Source organism: Cebus imitator, unplaced genomic scaffold (genome assembly GCF_001604975.1).
Source record: "Cebus imitator isolate Cc_AM_T3 unplaced genomic scaffold, Cebus_imitator-1.0 Scaffold145, whole genome shotgun sequence".
Lineage (NCBI taxonomy): Eukaryota > Metazoa > Chordata > Mammalia > Primates > Cebidae > Cebus > Cebus imitator.
The window spans coordinates 2,575,142-2,581,941 of record NW_016107460.1 but is presented as its reverse complement, the minus strand read 5'-3'; the positions used below and the strand labels follow the sequence as shown (position 1 = coordinate 2,581,941).

The 6,800-nt window shown below is 35.5% G+C and overlaps 1 pseudogene; it reads right to left on the bottom strand.

The window, feature by feature from the left end:
* Positions 1-5,045: 5,045 nt before the first annotated feature.
* On the bottom strand, positions 5,046-6,003 carry LOC119473283 (annotated as a pseudogene).
* Positions 6,004-6,800: the final 797 nt, after the last annotated feature.

The following is a 6,800-nucleotide window of genomic DNA, read 5'->3' as shown; positions in this document are numbered from 1 at the left end:
CAGCACTTCAGGAGGCCAAGGCAGGTGGATTACGAGGTCAAGAGATCGAAGCCATCCTGGTCAACATGGTGAAACCCCGTCTTTACTAAAAATACAAAAATTAGCTGGGTATGGGGTGGTATGCACTTGTAGTCCCAGCTACTCAGGAGACTGAGGCAGGAGAATCGCTGGAACCCAGGAGGCAGAGGTTACAGTGAGCCAAGATTGTGTCACTGCACTCCAGACTGGCAACAGAGCAAGACTCTGTCTCAAAAAAAAAAAGATGTATAATTTCCTGCCTTCCTCCTTCTACATCTTCTCCTCCCAACCCTCCTTTGGTCTCAATATTGGCTTCCCAATTAAGACCTTTTTTTCAGTTTCTTTTAGCTTATTACAGGTTCTGGAGGAACTGCCATTTTATAATCTTTCAAATCATTCTTCCCCCTTTCCTCACATCAGCTTTCTGCTTTCCCCAGTGTTTTACTGTAAATTATGTAGCATATGACAAATCTGGAGCTGACTTTGCTCATTACCTGTGCTGGAGTATTTTCCAGACCTAAAGGGACTCACACTTTTTTTGACACTTGGATCATATCTCTTCTGTGTGGTTAGGAAGGTAAATCTACCAACAGGAAGCCCTGTGCTCTATTCCAAGGCCATTGATAAACGTGTTTGTGCCACTGATTGGACTATATGACCTTGAACAAGTCACCTTCATTTTCTCTTTAGTGAAATGGGAACTTCATTGTCTCCTCTTTCATGAATGCTGTAAGAATCAGATGTGCACAGGTATAGACTTACCCTTTGAAATCTATACCTCTGGATTCATTGGAGATATTTTATTAACAAAGGCCCTTCTAAATGTGCTATTTATCTGATAATATCAACCAGATTTGCCTTAATTTTGTGTTTATAGCATTTATCAAAATGTATCCTCAGAGTCTTTATGCAATTAGCTAATATGGTCAGTTGATTTGGATAAAAGGAAGTAATTTCAGGGTTTGTTTTTAAACCACGACAAGAAGTGCAAATGCCTCTTTGAAGCAATTTAGGCTAGGTAAACTAATTTTGTCATTTCAAAATGTTTTGTTTTACTTTGTTTTATATCAGAGTCATATAAAACTTGCTGAAAATATTTCTGAATATCTTTGTAAGACCCATAAGTTTGGATCTTTCAAGTAAAATGTTTATTGATCAGAGAAAACTTGGATGAAATCTGATGGCAAACAAAGATTTACCACAAATTATCAAACAATTTGTTCTTAGGTCACTTAACAGATTAAAAGACTGCTTCAAGCAATGTAGTATAAGGCTAAGGCAGTAAAGTCCAACTTTGGTTTGGCCCTTGCTGGTATTAAGCACTTTTGGATTTCAAAACTGAACAGATTGGATAGCCAACATTAAAACTGGAAACTCAAATTTTTGCATTTTAGGCTCATCAAAATAAATGAGAATTTTAAAAAGTCCTAAATTTATTACTTTAATTTGTTGTAGTCTCTGCTATGTATTTTCAGCAACAATAAAAAAATCAAAATAATCAGCTTTATTGATTCAGTAAAAAGTTGTGAGACAGCAAACATATAAAAGCACTCAGGCAAGTGTGCTGTGCTCTAATGGATCCCTACCCAGTTGGGAAAACAAGCTGCTTAAACCCTGTGTTTCAGTAGTTTTAGGAGGTACCATTTTTGGCACTTGCGTTACGTTACATTCTTGATACACAAGAGGTCAGTAGCGTTCTGCTTATGATAAGCATTCTTGAAATCAAACATGGGCTAGCCTTCATACTTTGATTTATTTTTAAATTGAAGCTACAAGGGTTCACTATAATTTTATTGTTTTTCTTTTTTCTGCAACTTGCTTATATCTTGAAGAAATTGGTTTATGGGTGAAACATTTTCCAAGCATTGTTGAAAATTTTTTACTGGTTCACTGGACTTGTCCGCAATTAAAAAGAAAAGTTTAAACTTTTTCAATAATTTAAACTAACAGCCAGAAGTGAATTAATTTGTTTTAAACAAAGGTGAAACTAATCTGAATGTGTGAGTTTAGTACTATAGAGAATGAATTTGTATTAATGGGGAATTATTCTTTTTTATCCCTTCTAGGTGTGTGTTGTTGTTTAGAAAAAAAAAAAACAAACCAATTTCACTCTGTGGTTGCTGACTATTTTACAGATAAGAAAAATGAGTTTTTTTTTAAACAAAGACTCTAAGTAATTTCTTCATCAGATACTTTATGGAATCCATGAGTTTATACATTAATCCTCTAAACACTAAATGACATGTAGATGCTCCTTTTGTGTATGAGAATTGAATAGAATTTGAGCAATGAAAAATAACACTACTTAAAATTTATTTTTTTATTGTAAACAATGAGGTAATATGATTTAATTCTGCTTCTATGTAATTCATAAATTAAAAAACTCATTGTAACACATGAAAGAAGCATGTCCTACATGAGTTATCCTTTAAATAGATTAATTTGCATGAGCCACAACAAATTGACATTATAAACTTGCAGTTTTCAGCTGCTTTACCAAAGGAAGAAAATTTTAATAGCATGGTCCAGATTCTCAGATTTGTTTCTAACTAGAATTGGTTACTATAATGTGTTAGAAATTTTTTTTTTTACTATAGGACATTTATACGTTAACTTGTCACAATCACCAAAGTAAAATGTTTTTATAGCTTTTTTCTTCACAGTGTGTATAAAGAAGTATTTAAATGTTTTGATGCTTCCTATATTGAACTGAAATACTAATTTTTACTTAACTAAAGGGATTAAGGAACTAACTATATTTGTTTTTAATCAACATTAATTTAGGTAAATGTATTCAGTTTTTTGTGATGTGTATGGGGGTGATGTGTATGCAGTCTGTGTGCATATGTGTAAATATAAATGTGCATCTAAATGGCATTGGGCCTAACTAGGTCGAAGAACTGAATCAAAGCAGTTGAAATTTTACATAGCTAACTGTAAGTCCTCATGGGAGGAAACCTGGTTTGGCAACAAATTATTTGAAAAAGTTTTAGAAAGTTTGTTGTCCAAAAATATTACAAGCCTTGTTAAGAAAAATGTTGCAATCTTAGATAACATTGAAGTGTAGATTTAATGGCAATTTAATTGACAAGATAGTCTATATACCTAGTAAGCAGCTCCGTGGTGTTTGGGATACTACATTTTTAGAGGGAATCCTATAAACTGAGTGTCTAACCCAAAAGCAGTGTGATGGTTAATATTGAGTGTCTACTTGATTGGATTGAAGGATGCAAAGTATTGTTCCTGTGTTTGTCCGCGAAGATGTTGCCAAAGGTGATTTACATTTGAATCAATGGACTGTGAGAGGTAGACCCACCCTCAGTCTGGGTGGGTGCCATCTAATCAGCTGCCAGTGTGGCTAGGATAAAAGCAGGCAGAAGAACGTGGAAGGATTAGACTGGCCGAGTCTCTGGCCTCCATCTTTCTCCCATGCTGGATACTTCCTGCCCTTGAACATTGGACTGCAAGTTCGGACTTACACCAGTGGTTGGCCAGGGGCTCTCAGACCTTCTGCCACAGACTGAAGGCTGCACTGTCAGCTTCCCTATTTTTGAGGTTTTGGTACTCAGACTGGGTTCATTGCTCCTCAGCTTGCAGATGGCCTATTGTGAGACTTTGTGATCGTGTGAGTGAGTACTCTTTAATAAACTCCCTTTCATATATATATCCTATTAGTCCTGTCTCTCTAGAAAACCCTAATACAAGCAGGTAACCAAAATAGCAGTGTTTGGAAATAATTCTGAAATCTCAGAGGGTGATCCTGTAGTACAGTGAATAGAATTCTGCGCTTTCCTCCAGAACTAAGGCAATGAATACAAATAGTAGAGTGGTCCATTGGGTCAGCCCAATAAAAGAACCCTCCTATAGCAGTGGAATGTGCTATAGTAGTGGATGTGGTAAAGCTTGGTGTTTTACAGCTTGGAATCCAGAGTTAGGTTGACCTATGTTCTAATCCACACTCTGCCACTAAATTGTATCATTTTGAGCTACTATGCCTCATTTTTTTCTCATTTGTGAAATAGGAATATTTATATTTTCTTTTGGGATTATTGTGAATACAAATAAGATCATGCATGTAAAGCATTAAGCCCAGTCTCTGACACTCACTAAGCACTCAACAAACCTTAAGAGATTCACTTGTGGTATTTCAGCCAGACAATGGCAGTCATGCCACCACCTTTGGGAAGGGTTTGGGAGAATGGTGAGGCCACATGACCTTCCCTGTTCTATAATTCTATGTTTAGTCACAGTATTGAAAACTAAAAGTAGGGTTATAATACACTAAAGCATCTATCATTTAGAAATGCCATTTTAAAAAGCATGGCTATTTTTTTGTTGGCATTAATGCTATTTATCCAATAGATAATTTATGAGCAAGGTAAAGACTCCCACCTTTTTTTAAGAATAATATTCACTATTTAATACTTTCATGTACCTGGCAGTGCAGGAACCACAGAGAGCAATCTTTCCCAAACAAGAGTGAATCTGGGTAAGTTCTGTGGCTAAATAACCATCCCCCCCAAAAAAGCAATACATCTGGAGGACAAAAGTATACAAAACCAAATCTCATTTTAAACCATGGGAAAAAAAAAAAAAGAACATTTCCACGTATTTCTTTAAAATCTTTTAATATATATAAAACATTTAATATGCTTTTACAGTTTTATGGGATATATAACTGCCCAGGGAATGCTACAGTGTCAGACACAATTTGAAACTCTTCCATGAGTTCTGCTAGAACTGAGATGTACAGCAGATTATAGAGGCAATCTTTAACTAATATCATTAAGATATGGACAACCCTTGGGCTGTAAGTATTCTGTGAAGGTAAATATGAGACAATTATATTCCCCATATTAGATTGGTTCTCATCAGACACGTAACACTAAGCTTATTTTGACACTTTTAAAAAGATCCAGTTTTAATAAACTTCCTCAAGGTAGAAAAATATAGTAATTTTGATCTATTAAAGATGATATATATTGATAAAACACAGCCTTCTTCCTGAATAAGCAATAAGCTATTACTCTAATGTATGAACACTAATGAAATAATCACCTAGCTATTATAATTCTGTACATATTGAAATTTTCAGTTCAACTTTTTTCTTTTAATATAAGGGGAAATAAAATGATTGGCTTCAAATCCATTTTTAGTAATGTAAAATATATGAGCTTTATTACATGTTAAAATAAAAATATGACCCCAAATTTATTTACATACCAAAATTACAATAAAATATTTTTAAACATGTAAGATTACAAATAACTGATTTTTTTTTCAATAAAGTTACCTGATATACTATTTAAAGGCAGGATCAAACAAAAATACATTTAATGATTTTTAGCTCATTTTAAAGTCACCTTAATGAAAGATACATTATGAAATCTATAGTTGTACATCTAGGAAATTTACAAATGAAGCTCTCTTTTACCAGTGTGTATATTTTAATTTATCTCCTCCATATGGGTGTCTCCTCCATTTGGGTGATTGGCTAGAACAGCAATCTGTATCATGAGTGTTGGCTTCTTATGATTATGAGTTAAGGGAACATGAAACCAGCCACTTGGTTCCACCAATTCAAGTTGCTGCTTCCCTTTTGTCTTCTGCCATGATTCAAAGTTTCCTGAGCTTCCCCAGCCATGCTTCCTGTACAGCCTGTGGAACTGATTTCTGAAAGGTTGTGAGAATTATTTCCTACTCAGACTAAGATCTTGCTTGGAGTATAGCTTTCATCAGATTTGTAGTCTGCATAAATACATGTCTTCACTTTTCTTCTGAATTGGATGTTCACTAAATGAAGGGAACCATCTCATTGCTAATAAGTTTCTAGATTGTCATCTCGTAACTGATCCACTCCAAATCCTGGTTTGCAAGATGAGAGTGACCAAACAGCTTGTGATCCGGTTTCCTGTACTGCTCCAGTAGGATCAGCACCAGGAGGTGTCTTGTTTGGTGTGGTCATTTTTTAAGTATTAGTTTCCAGACTGGCTGCTTGCCAAAACTCAGATTCTCAGGACCTCCAGCAGCTCTGTGCCACTCCCACTCGGCTTCCTAGGCTCCCCACCTTCTGTAATTTACATTCTAGTTGGAGAGAAAGAGCAAATTGAGAGGAAAAATAGGATTTCGGTATCATTGATGGCATACATTAACACTTAGTTGGTTAAGCATATACTCATTCTCAGTGTTCTTCTCCTTGCCCTTCCGCTCCTGTACCAACTGGAAGAGCTGGGTGCTCGCTGCCTCGGCCTGCTAGCATCTATAGGTAGCTCTGTGACATGGCTCTGACCAAGGCAGCGTAATTGGAAGTCTACTGGTAGACTTCTAGAAAAGCATTTGCTTTTTTGATTTAAAAAAAAAAAAACAAAAAAAACCCAGCATCTCTCCTTTATCCCCTTCTTCCCTGCCTCAAACTTGGAAGTGATACCCGAAGTTGCAGTAGCCATCTCAGAACTATGAAGCCACAAACTAGCAACTCTAAGGCAGAAAGATTTTAGCCTTGGGTTTTTAGCATGTTGGGGAACCACTGCATTGTCCTTGTATTTCCTCTCTCCAGACTTCTTTTTATGTGAGAAAATTAAATGTGACTTAAGCCACTGTTAGTTGAATGTTTTCTTGCAGATGAAAAAACTGTAAGAAATACAATGTTGAGTTAAACTGCATTAATTTGAGAAAGATGGATATTGTTATGGTTTTAAGATTCTGTATCCAGGAATATGTCATTCTAATGTCTTATGTCCTTTAAGATTTTACAGATTTAAAAAAAATTTAGACTCTGTGCT